The sequence below is a fragment of the Aegilops tauschii genome, chromosome 2, assembly GCF_002575655.3.
Source record: "Aegilops tauschii subsp. strangulata cultivar AL8/78 chromosome 2, Aet v6.0, whole genome shotgun sequence".
Classification (NCBI taxonomy): domain Eukaryota; kingdom Viridiplantae; phylum Streptophyta; class Magnoliopsida; order Poales; family Poaceae; genus Aegilops; species Aegilops tauschii.
Window position 1 is genome coordinate 215512127 of NC_053036.3, and position 25699 is coordinate 215537825.

Sequence of the window (25699 nt, forward strand, 5' to 3'; positions counted from 1 at the left end):
CCGTGGCCTGGGGCGAATCCAAGTCTCCGGCAACACGGGTCTCATAGGAGGTGAAGTCGGTATTCGGCTCTATCGCCGCTGAGTGTGCGGCCTCCGTGGCGGGGTCCATCCACCCGTCGTCGGACGGCGCAATCTGCTCCGGATTGAGGGCCGGAGTAGCTACAGGTGGGATCTCCCGAACACCGCCCGATGACAGAGCTAAGTCATGCTCATCGTGACTATGCGGCTCACCTGACATGGGTTCAAATCCATCGAAGATCAAGTGTTCGCGGATGTCGGCAGTATAGTTCAAGCTTCCGAACCTGACCTGATGGCCAGGGGCGTAGCTCTCGATCTGCTCCAGATGGCCAAGCGAGTTGGACCGCAGTACGAAGCCGCCGAATACGAAGATCTGTCCGGGGATAAAAACCTCACCCTAGATCGTATCGTTGTCGATGTTCGAAGGAGCCATCCAGCCTTATCGTGACGGCACAGTGGAACTCTCAATGAAAGCACCAATGTCGGTGTCAAAACCGGCGGATCTCGGATAGGGGGTCCCGAACTGTGCGTCTAAGGCGGATGGTAACAGGAGGCGGGGGACACAATGTTTACCCAGGTTCGGGCCCTCTCGATGGAGGTAATACCCTACTTCCTGCTTGATGGATCTTGATGATATGAGTATTACAAGAGTTGATCTACCACGAGATCGTAGAGGCTAAACCCTAGAAGCTAGCCTATGATTATGATTGTTCTTGTCCGACGGACTAAACACTCCGGTTTATATAGACACCAGAGGAGGCTAGGGTTACACAGAGTCGGTTACAAGGGAGGAGATCTTCAGATCCGAATTGCCAAGCTTGCCTTCCACGCCAAGGAGAGTCCCACCCAGACACGGGACAAAGTCTTCAATCTTGTATCTTCATAGTCCAACAGTCCGGCCAAAGTATATAGTCCGGCAGTCCGAGGACTCCTTAATCCAGGACTCCCTCGCCCGTGATACTATACCACGCAGTTTCCTTGCTCCTCGATATCAGAAAGAATACTTCTGTTCAACGACATGTGGGACGTCGACCATCCTTGACCACTTGCCATGCCCGCAGAACTCCAAGGGAGAGTCACCCCGGTCGTCACGCCACAGTAATTACTAATGAGCCGTCAAATCACAGGCCCAACCTTTCCCACTGTGAAGTTTCTCGGACGAAGGAACCATCATGACTTCGTTGAACTCCGCTTCTTGAAGAAAACTACAGTACCAGCAGTACAGCTAGCTACAGTAGTTACTCCAGCAGAGGCCTCCTTTGGTTCATAGGATAGGAATTTTATAGGAATATGAAAATCATAGGAAGTGAGAAGACATGCATCTCAATTCCTATAGAGAAAGAGATGCCATTTGATGCATAGGATAGGAATTTTTCCATTGAGTCTAGGCTAATGTACTGGTAATTATCTCTAAAAACTATAGTAGTAACTAGTAGTACTGGTACATGCTCGTAATTAATTAAACAAATGTACAGGCGACACAGACACCCACACTAACTACTAGTACTACTACTTCTCACATGCTGGCCAGGCGCCGTCGTTCTCCTTCCCGGCTTTTTCGGCGACACCCCACCGTGCTAGGATCTCCGCCGACCTCTCCGCAGCAGTGCGTGCGTCCTATTCTTGCTTGCGGCGGCAGGCCTCTCTTCTCTTGAGTGCTTTTTGACTTTTCCGCTCCCTCTATGCGGCTTTGGCCGCCTCTTGCTCTACCGCCCATTTGGTGTTGGCGCCTTCAAATTCCGCCCACATAGGTGTGAGGTCGCGAGCGGCGATGAACTCGGCATGGCGGGATGCCACTGCTTCCCTACCATTCTGTGTGTGGTCGTCGGCGGCAAGGAACTCGGCGTGGCGGGATGTCATCGCTTCCTTACCGGTTAGTGTGCGGCGCGGTGGCATGAACGACGCTTGGTGACAGCTCTGGGGTGGAGTGGCCGGACAACCGTAAAGTGCATTGGTTTGTCAAGAGCTCAAGGACAGAAGCCAAAGGAAATTTGGATTCCCCTTCAATCCTGGTCATTTATTACCGAGTAAAATGCATTGGCGGTCATCGAACTTGTCTTGATAGCTCACTTTGATCATTGTATACGAGATATAGTGATTATATGGTCACTGGCTCAATGTATAGCTTCGTATTTGTCTAGTTGACCAGTCAAACAGTCCGCATGCGCCTCATCAGCTCATGTTCTTTATCTATCTATCTAAGCGGGCCTACCTGTGAGTGGAGAAAGAAATAAAAACCAAAATTATGCGTAGGTGACATTACTGTTTAGACCTTTGCTGGAGGCCTCCGTGAACACCGAGCATGTATTCACTGGCTCCACACCAACGGTCATACTCGTGACTCAACGCCTTGCTCATGTATATCGTCCATCACAACGACAATCTATAAAATAGCCTAGCTAGAGACGGTACTATGGTATGGAGTATGTACTATCGTGAGCAACCGATCATAGTGCCACTGCACACGAGTGTGTGTCTGGTCGATTCGTCCATTATTCGTAAGTTATGCATGGTTGTGTGGTGTCTAATGGTGGTCGTCAAAGGCTAGCTGGCGACAAGAGCGGTTTCATGGATGCCTGGTTGTCAATACGTGCCGCATCCGCTTCAAAGGCTTGTCATCCATGAGTTCACATTTTACCACCATGCGAGCATCTAAGCGCCCTGGCCTACCGAAACCCCTTCCATCGCTAGAGCGCGCTTCCCGCCTGAAACAGCCGCCGTCTCTCCAGAACGTCAATGCCGCATTCACTGGCCTTAACTGTAGGTGCAGTTGGTGTGTCACTGACATGCGGGCCAGATGCCCGTTGGGCCCACATTTCAATGATACAACGCAACTGCGGTTAAGTCACTGAATCAGCGTTCGCATTCACGCCCAACGCGACCTCTCACTGGCGCCGGCATTGCAGCAGCGCAACGGCGGAGAGAGCGGCACGGCGCGGCTTCCCGGTGCAAGCGTCTGTTCTGCGTTAACGACACCACGGCTATCCTTCCGTCCGCCACCCACATTAATGACACACGGCTGCTGACGAACCTACTCCGGCGCCAGCCGTCCATCCGTCTGCCGCCGCTCGTTGCCATTCGCCCGCTATATTAAATTGAGCCCCAGCTCCCAGCCATAGCCAAAGACCCACACTCATTCTCCTCCGGTCCCTTCCTTCTGTCGGCACCACTCCAACCAGCTCCAAAGCTCTCTTGGACGTACTGTCGCAGGAGCAGATGAAGGACATCGGCGGCTCCGCTCTGGGCACACTCCAAAGCTCTCTTGGACGTACTGTCGTAGGAGCAGACGAAGGAGATCGCCGGCTCCCCCCCCCCTCGGCCGCCCTCCGCCGCCACGACCACGAAGATGGTGCCCGTGCGCGGGCGCAGCCGGCAGCGAGGAAGAGTAGTACACGGTAGGTCGCCGCCGCTCTAGTCCCAGGAAGGCCACCGCTCCTCCACTCAGTCGACGCCAAGCTTGGTGGGATAAACAGCGGCGGCCGATTAGCCGCTTGACAGCGATGTGGAGGCGGAAATCTTCATAACCTTGTGCTCCGGAGGAGGAGGTTATTGAGGCGGATGACGAGGAGGCAAAGGCAATGGCCGGCTTTCTCGGGTTCATGGCCGGACATGGTGGTCGGGCGCCGGCGATCGTTTAGATTAGGTTTATAGTAGGTTTTAGTATGGTTTGTGCGAAATATGTAATGAATTTCGTCCAGTTTATAGGAAAAGTTTTCAAAATGTAATGAATTTCTTCCGGTTAATTTGAAATTTGCTTTATTTGCACAATTTCATCTGGTTAGTTCATATAGTTGTCGAAAGATATGCGGGCAGCATTGGATGGCATCCATCATGTCCTCGGACAGATGCCGGTGTTAATTTGAGGGCCAGCGCTGGAGATGCCCTAACTATCATGCTATAATCGCTAACAGTGCTCCATTATTTCGCAAGGAACAGTTATCCCTCGATCAAAATCAGATCCGCCGTGTTTCGCACTCCTCCCACTTAAGAGTGTAGACTATTGCTTACATAAAAATGCAGCAAGTGGACGGCACTGTAGCACGTCATATCACTCAACCTAGCCCGCCTAACGCGCAGGAAAGCACCACCCTCGTCATTTTGTTCTGGATTTCTATGGTCGATCGCACGAAAATGTTACGCTTTTCAAGTTCAAAAGGAAAAGGCGGCACACTTACGACTCGTACGCGACGCACCCCCGATAGTCCGGCTCACACGCCGCTCACCAAAGGGGACACGCGTTGTCTCGCATTTTCACTGACATGTGGGACTCCAATTGAATAAACCGTCGATAGCCAAAATCTAATCGCTCGGTGGGTGCCGGCTTAGAAGAGAGAGACGGGGGAGGGAGAAGAGATCACCCGCCTACCATGCACGGACTCTAAGAAATATATATGGTGATAATGTGAGGTGGGCCATGCGGGAGTCCGGACCGGTCCCAAGCCCGCTTTTGACCGCGCTGGCCCACTAGAACCCGCCACCCCACCACCTCCCCCCGCGCGCTCCCCCCTCAGGGCATATGTAACGCAATATATAGTGTGTTAAAAGAAACACAATGTATAGCTATGGCATGTAGCCTCTAAGGTGGAGCCCATATGTAACATAAAATATTTACTCTCTCCAACCATCTCATTTCAAATCTGAACAAATGTATGTGCTACAGGGATTGTAAGTAGGGCCAGGGAATTATTTTAGTGCAAAGAAATGGCTTAGAGACAGCCACTTGTGTTAGAGGCGACGCTAGAGAATTTTCCCTAGAGGCTTGGTCCAGTAGTGTATAGCGACAGCCTCTAAGGGCTTAGAGACAGGTCTAGAGGTAGCAGAATGATACATTGTGGATGCTCTCAGACGCCAGCTGCCCGCATTCATAGCAAGTAGTACCATGGTTGATAGGATAGTCTTATCATAAGTCTTGCATGTAATTTAGAGATGAACAAAAAAACATGTGTACAATGGATCATCTCTTAGCCTTATCTTCAATAACTAGTTATTCCTAAAAACATGGTGAAACATATTGTGCTAGGAGATCATCTCTTGTCTTCTCTTAAATAAGAGAAGACAAGCCTTTTATTATGATTTCACTTTCCTCCACCTCATCATTTATCCTATGTGGCATCCCTACAATAGAACTATTGTACATGCCCTAATCCCGCTTAGGCTAGTCATAGTGGGGAGTAACTTAGACTAGTAACATGCATATGTTACTAGTCTATGTTACTACATTCATAGTGGGGAGTAACATATGTATAGTATCATGCAAGCCATCATTTATTAAGACATAGACTCATTTTGTCTTGGGACGCGTTATGTTATAGTAATATATTATGTTACTCCAAACACCTCTCTCCTCATTAACTATATGCCACATAAGCAAACTTGTCTTGAAGTGTGTTATGTTACTTGCTAAGTTACTCCCACTATGACCAGCCTTATGTGGAAGAGACAGAGGCATTGACAAAGTCAAGGAGTGGGATCTGCAGGAGCCCGTCTCTACACGTGCTCGTAGGTATAAAAAACTAATTCTATAAAAAAGAGGCATAAAGAAACAATTGTGTCTAAAAAAAGAAAGGTAAAAAACATTTGAGAGGAAATAGATAGAGAGAAAGTGAGAAAAAGTTGTAACCTTATAGCCAACCTTATAGTCAACACTATGGTAGTATTACATGAGGAAGTAGGGAGTGGTGCACATGCCAAGTTCACTGGGCTGCCGTGTTTCACACTCCTCCATCGTAACAGTGGAGACAATAGCTTTCATCAAAAATAAACAATGAATACTCGTTGGTCTTCCACTATATCAGAAAGAATACTTTCATTCACCGACATGTGGGACGTCGACCATCCTGGTCCACCTGCCATGCGAAAAATTATCCTGGTCCACCCCGGTCGTAGCGCAGGCCCAACCTTTCCCACTGTAAGTTGGTCGGACGAAGGAACCATCATGACTTCGTTGAATTCTGCTTCTTCCAGAAAACTTACTGTACCTGCAGTACTACTTCCACATGCGAAGACTGGATGGCACTGTACCACGTCATATCACAGAAACCCACTAGGCCAAACTACCCCTCCTAGGATTTGTACTCCCTCCGTTTCAGGCCTCCTTTGGTTCATAGGATAGACATTTTATAGGAATAGAAAAATCATAGGAAGTGAGATGGCATGCATCTCAATTCCTGTAGAGGAAGAGATGTCATTTGGTGCATAGGATAGGAATTTTTCCATTGAGTCTAGGCTAATGTTTTTTCCCTCTAAAATGTGAAGGATTGATTCCTATCCTTCATAGGAATAGGAATCCATTCCTACAAACCAAAGGGATTCAACGTAATATTTCCTTTGCAAATCCTATCCAATGGAATTCTTATAAAATTCCTACAAACCAAAGAAGGCCGAATGTATCCGTGTCGACTATTGTCTCATCGATCGCTAAGCATACAATTTTAGGAGCTTGGGCTATTGGCCGATCGACGACGGATCAGTATAAGCGTACCATGAGCTCATCAGCCCCAACGTTTCTCTTTGGTGAGTGTTTTGCACGTACTATAGCTCGCACAGTGCCTAGCCTACTAACACCAAGAATCATCAAACAAGCCCTGTTGATATGATAAACAGTTCAAACTTACATCTAAGCATGCTATATATTACATCAAAAGCTGGTGAGGATACATCTGTTTCCACAACTTGGAGAGGGTTCGCATGATTCACTATCAAACAAAAGTAGCAAGTACCGCCCACACAAGAGACTGCACTAGCCCTAAGATGGTTTGATAACACGCATCATTCTTGTAATTGAACACAATGCAAACTACCCTGAAGGATTAGCGCGACCAACTATTTCTTGTCATCGATCTCTCGGGCAATGAGCACAGCACGGACAGTGGCAAGGGAATCAATCTCTGGGGTGATGTCCGCCGCAACATCGGGATCGTTCTCTGGGGAGATATCCACAGGATGGACAGCGGCATCGGAATCGATCTCCGGGGCGATATCAACGGGACGGACCGCGACATCGAAAACGATCTCTGGGGCGTTGTCCATAGGACGGGCCGCGACATCGGAATCATCAAGGATGTCCAACCCTAACTTATTAGCAAGAACATTGCAAATAATCAAAAACCACAACTATGGTAAGCCATTATTCTTTACCTTGTGCAGCTCACCGGGGGATCCCATCCCTCCGGGGGCCATCTCCTTTTCCTCGATGGGGGCCATCACCTTGCCAGGGGAATACTTCTTCTCAACAACGACTATCTCCTCAAACTCGGCCTTGAGACTCGCATACGTGGCCATTAGAGTTTCTGGGGTAGGCAGGGTGGGGCCCTTGCTGTTCTTCCAACTTTCTTTGAGGAGTTCGTCCGCCAATGTCGTCAACTCTTTGGCCAGTGCTTGTTTCTTGGAGTTCTTTGTCTCCATGGGTTGGCCCGCCAACATGGTCAACTCGTTGGTCAGTGCTCGCTTCCTGGAGATTTGCCCTAGTGCTCCAGGATCCATCAATGAACAGACGAACAAAAAGCAATCGAAAGGAAACCACAATCGCTATGAAAACGGGAAAAGAATAGGCTGTGAGAATCGGTCGGTGCTTCGCAAAAAGAAGATTCTTGGAATGAAAATATAGTAGCATCATTGATTCGCCCACCTTTCCTTCCTCGGTACAGAAGAAAAATGGCAGAAGTGAGTAGCCTGGAGTGAGGTTTCTTCAAGAAAGGGGAGAAACGGCTTCAACGAGCGTTCCAGTGAAATGATGGTTGCTTCGTCCAGTCCAACTTCGAGGCCACTTTACCACTGCTAGTAAAGGTGTGGGTTTTGTGATATGACGGGTCATGACGGCCACATCGGGGTGACCGATGAGTCTCGACTGTAGCACCTCGATGTGATTTGGTGGATGGCACGCGGGCCCGGATGCTTTGTGATATGCTTTGATGCTTTGATGTTTGGTAGGGTCTATGAAGGGTGCATGAGTCCACACTAGCTTAACACGAATACACTAGGAGCATGCATGAAGAGGGGTGCTAGGATAAGCATGCACGAAGAGGGAACAACTATGCTGAGATGAGAATGAAAGCAAACACACTGTGGCGAGCGTTTGCAACTGCCACGTTTGGGTTGCGCGTGGCTCTTCGCCTCTTCGAGAAGACGAACAATGATGTTACTACTACTTCTACAGTATCGAATCCACTGCTGCATGTCCGTCCACCGCGTGCGGGAGGGGTAGCTTGTTGTACACCCTATATTTGCTGCAACCTCTCACATTTACCCCACCAGAAATTAAAATATATATTCCTGTCTTGACCAGATGAGCGTGCAAACTACAATCACCGGGATGACAGGTAGGGCCAGAAGATTATTTTAATAAAAAAGCATGGAGCTGACCCCAATGATTTTAAGCGTACAGGCACGGTACACGCTATCCTAGACTACTCTACACATGAAACTGCCACACGAGCGTCCGGGCTGCGCTTGGCTCTTCGCCTCTTCGGGAAGTCGACCAATGATGGAGCACTACTGCAATGGAGGAGTACTACAGTATGCTTCTGGCCATCTGACACGGATTGAACTGCTGCATGTCCACTGCGTTCGGGAGGGAGAGCATGTAGCGAACGAAAGCTTCTCCTAGTTCTGCCAGCCACCACGCTCATGGGTGAGTGAGGGATGCAGCTTCATTGACTTAGTGCTCCTACCTTTGCATGTATGACAGATGGTCCCAACAGGTGGTGGCCCATCTGTCATGCAGCCAAAGGCAGGTGCGGTTAAGGCGAGAGGGCATTGTAGTAATCAAACTTCTCGGTCTTGTATGAGTTGACGCGACACATCAAAGCACTGCACTCGATATATTTCAATAATTTGCATTTACCGATGCATTAATTACAACACATGCATGCATGCCGTGACTCTCCTTTTGATACTTGCATGTGTTTATTTGTTGCACCTTGCCATATTGTGACTATAAATTTAATTAACCAAAAGTTCATGCATGTCACAAAAAATTACATAATTAAAAACTATGTTCAAATACTAATCAAACGATATAATCTTTGTTAACATGCACTAACGTTTTGTGAGTTAAATCTTTGGTCAAAATTTAGCACCAATTACAAAGGGGCCCAATAAATATTATACTCTCACATTTTTATTGAGGATACTCCCACATAGAAAATATAAATAATAATGCATGTTGGGGCAGCCCACGTTTCTGATAATTTTAGACGTGGGCTTGTTCACAAATTTTACGAGGGGGTGGTTGTTCATTTAATGGAGGGTCTTGTGCCAGACTTGAACGATACAAAGTGCGACCTGGCACACCATAACACCACTTGGAATAAACGGGTAGCTATCTCAAAAAACAATCAACAACTCGAAAAAACGGCGACCTGGCACGTACACAATTTTAAACGGTTGTTTTGATGGAGTGAAAAAGGAAAACAACCCCACTACGTATATATAGGCTGGAGCCTCCGCGGTTGCTTGCTGGGGTTGCTCTATTCACACACTCTCATCTGCTCCAGATCTAAACAAGATAGTGGTGGTAACACTGTCTTTCTCCCTTCAAAAAACACTATCTTTCTATCATCACCGCTGGTTACAGATCCGGACATATCCCCCTCCGCTGGTGAAGGGGAGGAGGGGCAGCATTTAGGCCATCGTCGACAGCGAGGGAGGAGACCCATTGCCGGCCGCACCGTTATCTCTGGCCGAGCTCCGGCGCGGGAGGTCCTCCAAACCCTTTGTCATTGCCCTAGTGTGGGCGGATCCGGCCTCCCGCCGCCCACCTATCCACATCCCGATGACCTTCGGGTATATCTTCCTTCGAAACCGCCCTAGCTCTATTTCCCCAGCTCGCTACGTCGCTGCATGTGCATCATTTTCTACCTCTCAGCCCCTCTCGATTGGATAGTCAAACGACACATATTTTTCTTCTATTGTCAGAGGTAAAGCTACTTCATCGATTCGAATCTTGTACTTGGTTCAAACAAGAAATAAAGTGGGGGTGGGGGAATTTAGTATGTGAATCGGACTTGGTACAAACAGGAAGGATAGGGGGTGAAAGTAGTACAGACTGGTCATCCAACCTGTCTCTTGGTCGAAAGGGGAAATATAGGGGAAACGATGTACATAGTGGTATGACCAGGACTAGATTTGCTATCCACACATAAGATGGCTGCGTGCATCATTATGATGCAGAGGCCGGGGGCATGCCTCCAGTTCCAAAAAAACATAGGAGTAGGTGGCTAGAGTGAACAAAAATGGGAGCAACCCAGATATGTTTCTTGGATGTTTGTTTCTCGGGGCAACAAACTCTGAATCACCACTTTATGCCCCATTTTAGATACATGGTGCTGGACTGCTGGTGCACCTACTGTCCCATGCCCTTAACCAAATATTTAGCTGTTCTTAATCTAATGCCCCTGGTAAAATGAAGCCATGCCACTATTATAAGCCATGACGAGTTTAGCCAAATGTTTTTTCCTATAATTGTTTGAGACTCTGACTGTTTCCTCTATTGCTATTTGTGCAAACAGGGATATCCATTTCACCTGGTTGCTGTTGTGACCTTTTGGTGCACTGCACAACACACTTCTTAAAAGAAGTGACTTTTGTGCTGTTTAACTGGAATGTCAGAATGGAATAGTTGGTTCATTTCGGTGGAACTGCACAAAAGGAGATCTATGTTCTAATCCTCATCATCCATATTGGCACCATAACCTTCCTTTAGGTAAGAATGATATTTAATGCATGTGTTCATCTCTATTTTGCAACTGCCATGAGAAAATAATGCTATTGTTTACTAGTACACTTGTACTCCCTCACTGAAAAAACCAATTCTGAAATAGAAGGCCAATCATGTACTTGGTTTCACCAACTGGTGAGGAGAAAGAGAAATAGAGCACGAAGTGGAGGAAGAAGAAGAATAAACAGTGCCAAGGTGATATTGCTGAAGCCGAGGCCTCAGTCGAGGCCACTCAAGTGCTCCGGCAATGTCTACCTTACATGTGAGACGATCCTCCAGGGAGCCATTCCACTTTTGCGTATTGTCCATGATGAATTTGATGCTACTGTTAGAGTAATATGCTAATGTCTTTCTATCCTTTCTCACTAAGCTAATGAAGGTTTCACCTTGTTCCTACTTGTGCAAACAGCGATCATGTTGTGCCAATCATACATTTTAGTGGAACTACACAAGACAATACAATGAACCGTATCCCAGCCAGTGCTTTAACTCTCCTGGAAGTTCTTGATAATCTTTCGATATAATCTCAGCACTGGTAAACAAGAGTGATTTCAACCATACATTTGAAGTGCGCAAAAATATATACTATTGAGTGATTCGAGTGCGTGCTTTATCATCTCTTTTGGGACTACATGAATAAACTTTTTTGCTCAGGTTGGTACCAGCCTAAGGCCTTCATCCATATTAGTTAGCTGTCATCTCCATTTGTATCGTGCTACTGTCATGAGAAACTCCTTTATCTTTGCACGTTAAAGTTTTGCAACCTATGATACAGGGCAATGCTTTGAGTGTTGAGCTAATTGGCACTGATTAAATAAACTAATACCTCTCTTTAAGCAAGACTACTATGTTGCTAACTTTGCCCATTAAGATAATGAGGGTGCTTCTATCTGTTAGTGTATGTTTCATCAACTAGTCCCACTATTACAGTAATCTCACTCTCTCAATATATGTGCCAACAGGGATGCTCGATTTTGGTGGAACTGCACAAAAACTTTGGGTGCTTCATTGCGTCGACAGCTTCCTTCCTTTCCTGTCAGTCGCTAATCTCGGCTTGCTTCCTTCCTTTGTTGTCAGTCGCTTGGCTTATCTCGGCTTCCAGTCAAAGGAAATAGTAATTGATATGCTACCTCACACAGGTTGGTACTGGTCTTTATCCTGATTATTGTGCTTGTCATATGTATTGGTAATTTGGTATTGTGCTACTGTTTGCCGATTTCATAAAGGTGTAACTTGGAGCCTGAACTCGCAGGCAAATCATTACATTGGGTGATTTCAGTAGAACTGCACAAAAAGATCAGACGGACAGGTACTTATGCTGCTGCTATGTACTCCAAAGTTCACTCAGACAAGCATCGATGTTGACAAGAAGAAGTGCCTATGTTCATTCGAGTATCAACCGGTGTCAACCAGTTGTCAAACTCCAAGTATTAGGAGAGTGAACGCCAAAAATATTGCTTGGCACATAGCCCAGAAAAACGCAGTCCAGTCTTTGGTCCCAACTTGTGCCTTTTGGTTATCGACACATATGGTAGCAAACTGTATGGCATGGAGTCTAAAGATTCCAGACAAGTTGGTTGACGCGTATATTCATCTGGCACTTAATCAGTCTACACGCCAGGGATGCTCCATTTCAGTTGAACTGCACAAAAAATTTGGGTGGTTCATTTTCTCAACCGCCTCCTTTCTTGTCTGCAATGAAGAATTTTGGCGAGCTACAGGACCTAGATGAGCCAGTAAACTAGTTGGATGAAAGTAGTGGCCAAGTTGCTCAAACCTCCCTCGGCACAAGGCCACTATTTGAGGATAAACCTACAAGCACAGTTCAGATTGTCTGTGCTGCCTCTTATGTACTCGAAAGTTTACTCGTACAAGCATTAGTTTTAGCAAGAAGTACCTCCGACTGAACACCATTTACCAGTATGTACCCTAGGTAATTAAAGTTCGTCCATGGATCATATTGGCTGTGATCTCAATCATTTGGTTGCATAAACATACTGAACCTGTGTATATCTGAATCTTTTTGTGAATTATCTATGAATGTTGTCGTGTGATCTATCAATCATTTGGATGCATAGACATGCTGAACTTGTGTATATATGAATCTTTTGAGTTGTTGATTGTGAATGTTGGCTATGAATATGAACGTGTCCTGTGAACCTGAGTTTGATACGAATGTTTACCTGTTCTGTTGCACTTGTGTGTGAACTTGTTAGTATGTCTACTGTGCGATTTGTGACGTGTGGGTGTCAACGGCACACCTTCTTCCCGAGGAGAATTACACCTGCTTTGTTAGGATAGCGACGGCGCATCAGCTCTTCTTAATATTTTTGCTCTGTCTTCCCCCTCCCCAGCTCAACCCTGCAGTAATGTTTTCGGCCTCAAAACAAGCATAATGGTCTGCGTTGTTTTTGGGGATTGATGAAAAATCGAGTGCTGGTTTCTGTAGGTTGGCCGGCCCAGCAAATGGGCTGCTGGTCCACCACGGACTGGGAGGCTACAAATACAAGTTGTATGGTGCAGAGGCAAGTAAAAGAACGCCATCGAGAGCCATCCACTGAAGAAAAAATCGCGTTTGATGTGCTTCTTCAGTCGGGCCGCCGGCCCCCTCTTTAATCTAGTTCGCTCGGGGATTTAGTTGGTAATATCATTTTTTTTCCAGAGGGCGAACAAGTATCAGCTAGGCCTAGGTATGCGTAGCCCACGACATACGGAGACAATGGTTTCAACTTATTTTTTGAGGTCCATACCGGCCTATGGGCCTCCCAGCGTAGGTTTTACTTTTTATTAAACATCGGCAGCCCAATGTATTTTCTTAATAAAACGGAGATCTCTGTTCTATTTATCTATATATAAGAAAAATAATGTTGTGTCCAATTTATGTTTTCCCTTCTAACCACATTATATATATTTATATTATTACTATTATTGTATATTTTATAGAGACTTATATATACATTATGAAAACATCCCACATGTTATTAACATATAAAAGTAAAAGTTTAACAGAAGTTGGCAAGGAAAATCTTGGTTGTTTTTTAGTCACAGGTAGGAAAATCCTGGTGATTGCATACAAAAGCTTGCGAAGATTTTAAGGACCAATATAATAATAACGGGCTCATTTTTATTTTGAGCAATAACTCGCTAATTTGTTAATTTTATATATAAAAAATGTGTCGCAACGGTTTATTTTTTGATTTAATTGCTCCTTCTAACCTAACATTATATATAGAACGAGTCCAGCTAATTCGTGTATTTCAAGAAAGTGCAAATGGGCTGTGATTTCTTAGAAAATATTAAATGTGCCGCATTGACTCGAAATTATTTGTTCACCCAGCCCAACAAATGGTTGTATGTTCTAGAAAACATGTGTTAAATATATACCACATTTTTGCAGGCTGACATCTGGGACAATAGGTCGAAGCCTACGCAGGTCATTGTCGACTTGTTCAACAAATGATTATGACATCCGCAGCCATTGGATTTATATCCAACGGCCGGCATGCACCTTCAATCTCTCGTCTTCTTCCTCCAGTGTCGCCGGGACCGCCTGGTCCAGCCTCCGGCGGCTAGCGGCTCTGCTTAGCACACATCGCTGCGAAGAGCTACCCCATCGCCGGCCAGGCTATCCCTTCACCCCTCCACACCTCCTGTTATTCTCCCCCGACTGCAGCTCCATGCCGCACTAGAACCAATTATAACCCTTGTACTCCTCTCAATCTGCGACTCCACTACCGCGTCTTCCCATCTCCGGGTCGATCCCATCCGAGGCCTCGCCATAATCCACCACCTTTCTACGCTCGGCGCAGCGTGGTCAACAAACGAGAGATATCGGAAGAGGATTGGAGAGCCTGACGGCTGGGACCCACGAGATCCATGGTCGCACGCAAGGAAAGTTCCTCCTTATTAAGCTGAAAAAATGTTTCCTCCCCCTGACAGCTGGGACCCACCAGCTGTATCTTCGCACGGAAGGAAGTGCCTCCTTGTTATGCGAAAAAACCTATTCCTCCCGTTGACAGCTGGGACCCATCAGATTTTGTGGCTGACTTGTGGGCCTACTAAGCGAACATGTACGTAGGGCTTTTTCAACTTAATATACAAATGATTCTAGCAGCCGGACCATTGGATGTTAATCCAACAGCCGTGCTCCTTCTTCAACCTCTGTTCTTGCTCCTGGCTCCCATGGGCGGCAATGCTGCCGTGCACCCGAACCAGACAAGTTTCCCACTCCTCTCCATCTGCGACTCCAGTGCCGCGTCTTCCCCATCTCCGGGTCGTTCCAGTCTGGGGCCTCACCATCGTCCACCGTCCTTGGTGTGCTCGGCACGGTGTGGCAATGTGGTCACTAAATGAGAGTCATCGGAAGATGACTGTACGTGAGAGGCTGACAGTGGGGACGCACGACACCCATGGATGCATGCATGCAACTTCATCCTTTTTACCCTGAAAAATAATGTTTTCTCCCCCTGACTGCTAGGACCCACCAGCTACATCTTCGCACGCAAGGAAGTGCGTCCTTGTTACGCCAAAAAGAATGAATACTACCGCTGACAGCTCGGACCCACCAACTATATCTCCGCACGCAAGGAAGTGCCTCCTTATTACGCACAAAAAAATGAATACTCCCCCTGCTAGGTGGGACCCACCATAGTGGGAGGCTGACTTGTGGGCCTACTAAGTTGATGCGGACGGAGGGCTTTGTCAACTTAGTAAATATGACCGATTCTAACTCCAGTGACCGTACGATGTCCATCCAACGGTCGTAGTGCTTCTTCAACCTCTGTTCTTCTTGCTCCAGCCGCCCAAACAAGCATCGGCCGTGCCGCCTACTCCTGCCTCCCGTGTCCAGCTGTGCTGCCACCGCTGGCCATGCCATCCCTCTATACTCACCCACACCTCCTGTTATTCTCCGGCGACGGCAGCCTCACACCGCAGCCAAAGCAGTCTACCCACGTACTCCCCTCCGCGTGGGCATCCACTAACGCGTCTTCCCCGGCTCCACATCGTCCATTCCTAGGCCTTGCCGTTGTCCACCGCCCTGGTGCTCTCGGCACGGCGTGGTTAATGTGGTCAACAAACGACTTCCGTCGGAAGAGTACTGTACGTGGAGAGGCTGACAGCTGGGTCCACATCCACAGCAAGGAAGTGCCTCCTTATTACGCGCAAAATAATTATTCCTCCACCTGACAGCAGGGACCCACCGGACGGGCCACCGTATTTTGTGAAAAGAACGTTTCCCCTGACTGCTGGAACCCACCAGCTACATCTTCACACGCAAGGAAGTGCCTGATAGTCGGGACCCACCTGGTCGAAGCGTACGTAGCGTTGTCATTCTGTTGGCGAATGTGTACGTACATACTGGTCGATCGGTCTGTCTGCAGGCTGCAGCGATGAACCGTGGCTGAGTAAGGAAGCGCATGTGTCGTACAAGAGGCGCGCACGTAGTATGTACACGTACGTACATCGACCAGGGTGCAAGAAAGAAAATACGGCCATGTATGTACATACGGGCGGGGTCTCGAATGCCTACTCGCGCATATGTATGGCCAGGGCTCGTGTCCATGGCTGGGTCGGAACGGAGAAGCTGCACCATTGTCGTGTTCATGGGGAGGCAACCGGCTGGGTCAAAACGGAATGCGTCGTCGTGTTCATCGGGAACCAACCGGCTTGGACGGAACAACCGATGGAAACGAGGCCTGGCGTACCGCAGAACGGAGGAAACCCCCTTGTGTTCGACCGGCCTCGGTCGAAACGGGATCCTGTTCATCGGGAGGGGTCTGGCATGCCGCAAAATGGAGGAAACGGACCTCCTACGGTCGAAACAGGGTCCTGTTGATCAGGAGGGGTCTGGCGTACCGCAAAACGGAGTAAACGGACTTGTGTTGGAGCGCTACGGTCGAAACGGGGGTCCTGTTCATCGGGAGGGGTCTGGCGTACCGCAAAACGGGACTCCACTGGATACTGTTCATCTCCACAGTCGTCTGCCTCCACGGGCTACTGTTCATCCACCGTCGATTGCCTCCACAGGCTCATGTTCATCGACCATCGACCTCCTCCAGCCTCCACCCGCGACTGTTCATCCACGGGTTCCTGTTCATCTAGCCTCCACCGCTACTCCACTGGCTACTATTCAGCCAGCGCTCTCCATGGGGTCCTGTTCAACCACTCCTCCACGGGCTACTATTGATCCAGCCCTCCACCGGCTACTGTTCAACCAGCCCTCCACCAGCTACTGTTCAACCAGCCCTCCACGGGGTCATGTTCATCCATCCCTCCATGGGGTCCTGTTCATCCACCGGCTCAACGACCTCTACTACCATGGGGTCCTGTTCATCCAACCCCCCATCAGGAACTGTTCATCCAAACCCGCACAACAACGCTCACTGTTCATCCAGGGAAGGTGGCAGCAGTGTTCAATCGGCTTCAATTAGCAGCAGTAGCGAAGGAATCACTCGGGTTCAGTTAATAGCAAGGGATCGATCGATCGCTCGGGTTCAGTAACGCGTAGCCTGCAGTGCAATCGCTCGGGTTCAGTTAGAGCCCAACGCCCCGCTCTTGTTCAGTTAGAGCCCAACGCCTCGCACACACGCGCGTACGTACGAGAGAAATGCGCGTCGCTCGGCCCCCGGCCACCCACCGTAACCGGGAACTCCCCCGATATTTTCCTCGCCCTCGCTTCTACCTCGGTTTTTTCCCGTCATGGACGGCCCAAACAATGTCATGCAACTGCGTCTCCGGCCCGCCCAGGATGAAAAGCCCATTTTCTGTCATGATGTTTTGTCATAGAAGTAGGAGCCCACCACATATATGATGATACCGGGTTTTTTTCACAATTATCGTCATAGAAGTGTCATAAGTATGACAGAAAAAGTTTTTGTTCGGCCCAAAATGTCACGGATGTGCCTTATTTTTGTAGTGATTCCAAGCATAGCAATGCATAGTATTAATATGATTCCATAGAAGTTTCCTTTTTTGAGATAAGCGGTGTCACACATAATAAGTATGCTCATCTAATGATTTCCCTCAACTAAGCAAGTTGGGGCTTCAGCACAAGCACATAGGGAGCGAAGATGATCCAAGTAGAAAGCTTCAGCAGTATGATAGATTTTTGGTGGTTCTTCAACCATTGGATTAAGAGTCACAATTTTTTTTGGTATTTCACGTTTCCTACCCATAACTAAAGATAGAAAACAAGAGCACAAAATAAAATATACTTAGTGATAAAGCAAACAAGCACATACAAAAAAATATTCACCCCACGCTATTGCTCCCCGGCAACGGCGCCAGAAAAAGGTCTTGATAACCCACAAGTATAGGGGGTCGTTTGTAGCCTTTTTCGATAAATAAGAGTGTCGAACCCAACGAGGATATAAAGGTAGAACAAATATTCTCTCAAGTTCTATCAACACTGATACAACTCTACGCACACTTAACTTTCACTTTACCCAGAACAAGAAGAAAACTAGAAGTACTTTGTAAGAATAAAACTACGAATAAATTGCAAGATAATAAATTTAGTAGTTTAGTAAAAAGATTTTTGTAACACGAGAAAGATTTGGCCCTAGGCAATTGATAAATAGACTGGTAATCATTATTGCAATATTATATGAGGGAGAGGCATGAGCTAATATACTTTCCATACATGGATCATATGCACTTATGATTTGAACTCTAGCAAGTATCCGCAACTACCAAAGATCATTAAGGTAAAACCCAACCATAGCATTAAGTATCAAGTGCTCTTTATCCCATACACAACAACCCCCTTACTCAGGTGTAAGCTTATGTCACTCTAGCCACCCACCATATGCGAATCATGAACCAATCATGCTTGCGCGACACGGAGGGCACCATAGGATAGCACCAAAATAAAATATACAATATACAACTCAAATCAATCATGATCATCAATCAACCCATAGGAAAAAACACATCTACTCAAACATCATAGGATAACCACATATCAGGGGATAATAATATATAGTGTTGAGCACCATGTTTAAGTAGATAATTACAGTGGGGATAGTGAGGTTACACCACTGCATAGACGGGGAGAGAGTTGGTGTTGACGGCGGCGAAGTTGTTGGTGTAGATCGCCGTCACAATGATTTCCCCGGCAGTGCTCCAGCGCCAACGGGAGAGAGGGGGAGACAGCCCCCTCCTCCTTCTTATTCCTTGTCCTCCCCCCTAGATGGGAGGAGAGTTCCCCCTCTGGTCCATGGCCTCCATGGCGGCAGAGGGGCAGGAGCCCCTCCGAGATTGGATCTCTCTCTGTTCTCTTCTGTTTCGTGTTCATATTTTTCAGCCATCCACCGTTTCTTAAATTCTTGGAGATCCTTAACTCCGACTGGACTGAAATCTTGAGGACAAAGAAGGGAAGCAACCGCCTTACAAGGTGTCCACTACCCATAAGGGCGCGCCTGGACCCCCTGGCATGCCCTGATGCCTAGTGGGCCCCTGAAGCACCATCCTGCGTTGATTCTACTTCCAAACATTCACATATATTCCAAAAAAATGTCTGTAAAGTTTTATCGTGTTTGGACTTCGTTTGATATGGATATTTTGCGTTACAAAAAACATGCAACAAACAAGAACTTGCACTGGGCATTGATCAATATGTTAGTCCAATAAATCATATAAATGATCGCCAAAAGTATGTGAAAGTTGTATAATATTGTCATGGAATAATAAAAAATTATAGATATGACAGAGGCGTATCACAGATATGAAAATAATATGATAAAAGATAGACCTGGGGGCCATAGTTTTCAATAGAGGCTTCTCTCTTGAAAGAAAGCATATGGTGGGTAAACAAATTACTATTGAGCAATTGATAGAAAAGCGCATAGTTATGACGATATCCAAGGAAATGATCATGTATATAGGCATCACGTCCGAGACAAGTAAACCGACTCCTGCCTGCATGTACGTATTACTCCACACATCGACCGTTGTCTAGCATGCATCTAGTGTATTAAGTTAACAAGAATGGAGTGACGCTCTATGCAAGATGACATGATGTAGAGAGATAGATCCAATCAATATGAACAAACCCCATCTTTTTATCCTTAATGGCAACAATATAAATACGTGTCATGTCCCCTTCTGTCACTGGGATTGAGCACCGCAAGATTGAACCCATTACAAAGCACCTCTCCCATTGCAAGAAAAATCAATATAGTTGGCCAAACTAAATCAATAGATTGGAGAGAAATACAAAGCTATATAAATCAGACTCAAATAATATTCATAGATAATCTGACAATGAACCCACAGTTCATCATATTTCAACAAACACACCGCAAAAGAAGATTACATCGATTAGATCTCCAAGAACATCGAGGAGAACATTCGCTACCGCAGGATGCTCATAACGCGACACTACAATCAGAGACCCTTCGACAAAACTGTGTGCGATGCATTAATCGCAAATGGTGGTGTAATAAAACTATAAAAAATGAGACGAACTGTTTGCTATTGCGCAGTCATCAAATACGATTAGGATCAGAGATGCGTGTGCGATGCGTGGCATACGGTTAATCCATATGAACTATTTGTGATGATCCAAAACAGCAGAAATGGTCAGCCAGATGAGGGCGTGTGTGATTATACGGCATACAATTCAGTAGGTTGAACTGTGTGTGATTAGGAAACACAATAGAAACGGCTAGCTAGATCAAGGTGTGTGTGATGGAGGGCATCGAGTTCACTCAGATGAACTGTTTGCTATGAGCCAATACAACAGAAACGGTTCAACTGAACAAGATGTGTGTGATACGTGGCAAACAGGTCCGTAATCAAAAATGTGTGCGAAGACCAATAATAATACAGACGATTGCTGCTAATAAGCCGTGTGATTTCCTCCGTCTACAGAAGAACAACATATATATAACTAATATAAACATCCAATTACATAAGTGACTATACAGATCATTCGTACACACCTCAATAAACAATTGCATGCATTCTAAACTAGGAGAAACGGTCATCTAGTTATCTACTCCTATTGACGCTCCCGCCACTGCTATGTGGCTCGATCCCTGGTCTGGGGCAAGACGAAGACACTTCCTCATGTCAACGATCTGCCTGTACATCTCTTAACTTGTGTACGCGTCCTTGGCCGCGTACTTGACGTGTTCTTCATCTAGTCTCTCATGCCAGGCATTGTGCCAGGCGTTCCTGTCCTTCTTGCTCTCATCCTTCATATTCATGTCGTAGGCGTCGATGATGGCTGAGGCGAGGTCAACCAGGGAGTTTTGTTTGTTGTTGGTGCTGCCCCAGATCTTGTAGTGGTCATAGATGTTCACAAGATTCTGGCAGGTCAAGCCCAAAACCTTGAGCGCTTTCAGATCACTGGTGGTGTCCACCGTAGCGAAAGTGTAGTCAGAGCTATTGATAAACCTAGAGAAACGCTCGCAAGGCCTTGTGGCCAGCTGGTAGTGGTAGACGAGAAAGTCGTGTCGCACGCACAACTAGGCGACGGCAACCCTTTGATCTTGCCCGGCACGACCCCTGGTGAACTCGAGGTCGAAGCCGACCACTTGGTACTTGTCCTCAGCAAGCAACTACTTCATAGTTTGGATGGAGCTCTCCATCGAGATTGGCTCGTTCGTGTACACTACTGAGAGGTCCTTCCCCCTCATGTGGGTGTCCACTACGTGATGCATGGTGAACTAGCCCCAGTTATTGTCGTCGGCTGCTGGGAACGCCATTGGAGCCACGGGGAGCGCCATTGGAACCGCTGGATGTCCTCTTTGTATGTGTCGTCATGGGGTGTGCTTATTGGGTCATGTGGCATGAGAGGTGAAGGTAAATGTCTGCGGGAATAAATGGGGGCCGGGCGGCCTGGATTCTCGGCGCGTCTGCATGGCAGTTTTTGCAGCGGGTAACTGCATCATGGCGCCGCGCCTGGCGCAATCGCATGCATAATATCAGCACGAACACACATGATTGTGCGCCAACGCCAAACACTGGCAGCCCGCGTTGAAGGATGAGGGTAGAGCGCGCGGAGGGACGCGAGAGTAGAGCACGCGTGGCGGGACGCGATCAGAGCGCGCCGTGGCAAGTATAGGGGATCATTTGTAGCCTTTTTTGATAAATCAGAGTGTCGAACCCAACGAGGAGCTAAAGGTAGAACAAATGTTCCCTCAAGTTCTATTGACCATCTATACAACTCTACGCACGCTTAACGTTTGGTTTACCTAGAACAAGAATAAAACTAGAAGTACTTTGTAGGTGTGGATAGATTTGCAAGATAATAAAGAACGTGAAAATAAAAGTTAGGTGATGTTTAAATAAAGAAACCATTAAGTTTAGTAAAACGAGAGTGGATTAGTGGTAGTAGGATTTGTGGAATTGTCCCTTAGCAATTGACTATGTTGCTAGACCGATTGCAAGTTTTTATGTGGGAGAGGCCACTGCTAGCATGTCGTCCCTTAAATGGAATTCTATGCACTTATGATTGGAACTATTAGCAAGCATCCGCAACTACTAACGTTCATTAAGGTAAAACCCAACCATAGCATTAAGATATATATTTGTCCCCCTTCAGTCATGTACGTATCAATTTCTATGCTTTGGCTGAAGCTGCTGTCACCCTTGCCCTCCAATGCATAGTCCTATCAATGTACAACTAACCCTATGGTGTGATCCACAGGCACGCTCATATGATGCGCACCAAAGGACAACAACATAACCACAAGCAAATTAAACCAACCATAGCAATTCACCAATTACAGATAGGACAACAAAAATCTTCTCAGACATCATAGGATGGCAACATATCATTGGATAATAGTATGCAGCATAAAGCACCATGTTCAACTAGAGGTACAGTGGGTTGCGGGGGAGTGGACCGCTGAATATAGATGGGGGAAGCTGATGGAGTTGTTGGTGAAGATGACAGAGTTGTTGGAGTAGATCACCGTCACACGATGATTGCCTCGGCGGTGTTCCGGCGCCACCGGGAGAGAGGGCTTCTTCTTCCTTGGCCTCCCCCTAGATGGGAGGAGGGTTGCCCCTCTGGTACATGGTTTCCATTGCGGTGGAGGGGCGGGAGCCCCTCCGAGATTGGATCTCCCTCTCTGTTCTCTTCTGTTTCGAGTTCCTGTTTTCTGGCCCTTCACTGTTTTTTAAATTCCCGGAGATCCGTAACTTTGATTGCGCTGAAATTTTTACATGATTTTTTCAATAAATTATCTTTATTGCGCCCGAAGAAGGGCCCCAACCGACTTACAAGAAGGGCACAAGACACCTGGGCGCGCCAGGGGGTGCCCGGCGCGCCCTGATGGGTTGTGGAGGTTGTGGGGCTCCATTTGCCTTGATTCCACCTACAAAAAATAACAAATATTCCAAAATAATTCTCCAGAATTTTTTTTGCATTTCGACTTTGTTTGATATGGATATTCTGTGAAACAAAAAACATGCAACAAATAGGAACTGACACTGGGCACTGGATCAATAGGTTAATCCAATAAATCATATAAAATGTTGCCTAAAGTATGTGAAAGTTGTATATATTGGCATGAAACAATAAAAAAATAGATACGACGGAAACGTATTAGCCTCAATCATGAGCAACCACACGAGCAGTTGAACACATAGGGAATGGTCATCTACAAGCTGGCCGACAATTGCGACGCTGCCTAGAGAGCGGCCGTGTGCTACTACCTCCTTCTTTGTCTATTTGTCCACTTTATATTCTGTGCCATATTTTGACCTTAAATTTAACTAATAAAATGTTAATGCATGTTAAAAAAATTATATAATTGGAAACTATGTTCAAATACGAATCCAACGATATAATCTTTAGTGACATGCATTCGTATTTTATTAATTATATATCTAGTCAAAATTTGGCACAAAAATTCAAAGACGACTTATAAACCAGGATGAGTGTAGTAGGTAAATTAAATCGCAAATTTTTTTTATTAACCATATGTGTATGTGTCCTTTCGTCCTCTTCTAGCACGTCTTATCACCCCGCTGCCGCAGACGGCTTCGAGCACAAGCTTGAGCTGTGCGCAGGGGCATTCTTTTGGCCAAACGGTGGCTCGAAGTGGCGCCAATGAATCATCGGTGAGCCCGTTCCCGTGCAACTGTGCACGTTCCCGCGCAGGCTTCCCGCCCAACTCGGTGAAATCCCCCAAAATCTCAACGCTTACCGGCCTGCTATATAAATACTCACGGCTGGCGAGTCCTGCGTCGCATTTTCCCCTCCCTCCCTATAGCTTATCTCGTCTACTTGTCCCACAATCGCTAATGGCACTAATCCGTCGTCGTTGCTCAGCCACTCCGCCGTCATCAGAGGATAGCTCTAGCTGGGAGGCTACACCGCGGCGGCGATGCAGTCCTCGACGTAGTGTAGTGTGTGTGGCGTCCCTGTTGGGTGTGCGCAGAACACCCACCGCATGCTCCGCCGCCGCTGCCCGTCGGCAGCTGTTGCCGGCCGCCATTGCCGCCACTCCACCGTCTGCCGCCGTGGCCGCCACACCACCATCAAAAGCCAGGGCCATCGCCCGCTCCACCGCCGTGGCCCGAAGGTAGGAAGTGGTTTGTCGTGGCCGCCACCCCACTACTGGCCACCATGGCCATCACCTGCTCCGCCATCGCGGCCCAAAGGCGGGAGGTGGTGGTCGTGGCCGCCACCCCATGGTCGGCCACCATGGCCGCCAGCCCACCTTCGACCGCCGGGGTCATCACCTGCTTCGCCACCGCCGCCCGAAGGCGGGAGGCGGAGGTGGAGGCATGCACATGCACCAGGGACCTTGCGCGCTACATCAAGTTCCTGCGGGAGGAGGAGGAGCGCATCATCGAGCACGCAAAGAGCCTTACCGCCGCAGAGGAGTGGCTACTGGAAGTAGTACAAAGACCCTCCATAATAGTACTAGTATTTAGGGGCTATTCTGATCAGTTCATCTGACTATAGATGTCATTGAACTGTAGAACGTACTTAAAATTAGCTAATATATATAGTTGAACTAGTTATTTCAGTATATGGTTGGCAACAATTGGGGAAAAGTTTGGTCAGTTCAGTTGTCGAATTGAACTGTTTGTATAAAGAACGACTCCTTAATCTATGAATGAAATATGTGCTTAATTACTGAATTTTAGTTGCAAATATTAGATAGTGCTAGGGATTTTTAGCTGCAAATTTTGACAAATGGCAGCATTACAAGGTTGACAAAGAGCAATGTTACTAGATCAACAAATGTCAATCTTTCCAGTTTGACAAATGGTAATATACCCAATATGATAGATGCAAATCTTACCAAATTGTCTGTACGTGTTTGCACACTGGTCATCCAAAAAAATTGTTTGTGTTGAAGGGATGTACAAATCCTGCGTGCAAGATTTTCTCTTGGCTTAGGGGCGAAGGAACCATAGCTCTCGCTTTGCATACAGTATACAATCTGAACTATTTGCGATGAGGGGATGCACAAATCCTACGCGGAAATTTTTTCCCATGGCTTACTGGGGAAGACCGTAGCTCTCGCTTTGCATACGGGTGTTCTATCTAAAACGTTTGCGATGAAGAGCTCCACAAATCCTGCTCGACACATTTTCCCTTGGCTTACTGGGGAAGTTGTCGGTTTGCATACGGGTGTTCTATCTTAAACATTTGAGATGAGTGTTTTAAATTTAAAAACCATTGATGTTTTTTATAAATTGTTTGATAAGTCTGTACATTCAGAGAGAACATCGCAAGTTTGCTCAAACCATATGTTTGATTTAGTCACACAACGACTTTATATTCATACGATCGAGATACAGTATTAAACCCCAAAAAACTAATTCGACGGCAGCAGAGGCGGCGTGCCACGCCAGCGTTGTCATTGTCATCCTCCGGAATATCGTTGTTGAAGTCTTCAAGGAAGCACAAAATGTTCTTCACTTGGAAATCAAACATCATGTCGTGTCGCGATCGACGGGCGGGGCGTGGGAGGACGGCAGCTCGCGGTGCTA